We start from the raw sequence: 1,052 nt of genomic DNA on the forward strand, positions 1-1,052 counted from the left end.
CAGTGCATTACAGAAACTCTCCTTGCAGATGGTAGAGGGGCCCAACTCTATTTGGACACACAAATAACAAGTGAATGCCTTTACGACTTACTACAGATTCAGGTTCCCTCTTGTACAGAAAGAACCACATTTTCAGCACAGGAAGATCCAGGACTTGGGTCATGTGAGTGATATGACAGCACACAGAGCTGTACTGTTGCTGTCCAGTGACTTGCAGGTATCAGTCCGTGTATCATTCCATCAACTTTAGGCAGCCCAAGCTGGGCTTCACTGCCTTCTGCAAGGTTGTCATGCATCCTGCAAATATAAATCCTGTTAGCACTTGGGTGAGATGCATTAATGCTTCCCCCCCCCCCCATCTGTAACCCACTTGTGTGATGAAAAGAATTCAGAATGAAACACAAATAGTGTTTAAGAAAGCCATGCAACTCCAGAAGGGAGATGACCAAGGGAGATGACAAAGACCATTGAGACATGCTTGCAAAAGCATTCCTCATTACCTGACTGTGACCATGGAAACTCACTGATGCAAAGCCCTGTGATGTTGCAGCCTGCCCTTTCAAGACATTTTTATTTAATCTACTTCTAGGATAATCTGAAAGACTCTTCAGTTTATTGGAAAAATAATGTGGGGATGGAGGGGGAAAGACCAGAGTAATAAAGGACTTAATGCCTTCTTTGCCTCTGTCTTTACTAGTACCACCAGTTTTCTTTGGGCACCCAGCACCTTGAGCTGGAAGGGAATAAAGTAATGTAATCCAAGGGAAAATGGTCTATGACCTGCTACACCACTTAGACACACACACAGGTCTGTGGGGTTGGATGGGATCCACCCTAGAGCAGAGGTAGCTGAGGAAAGTGCTTACCAGGTCAATCTCCATCATTTCTCAGCAAACTTGGTTAACTGGGGAGGTCCCAGCTGACTGGAAGCTAGCTAGGTATTTGATGGTGTGTAGGCACATAACTTAGGAACATGGTTTAGTGGTGCTGGCTTAACAGTTCGGCTCAAAGATCTTAGAGGTATTTTCCAACCTAAAAACCAGATGATTCTG

This window comes from Acanthisitta chloris, unplaced genomic scaffold, assembly GCF_000695815.1.
Source record: "Acanthisitta chloris isolate BGI_N310 unplaced genomic scaffold, ASM69581v1 scaffold579, whole genome shotgun sequence".
Lineage (NCBI taxonomy): Eukaryota > Metazoa > Chordata > Aves > Passeriformes > Acanthisittidae > Acanthisitta > Acanthisitta chloris.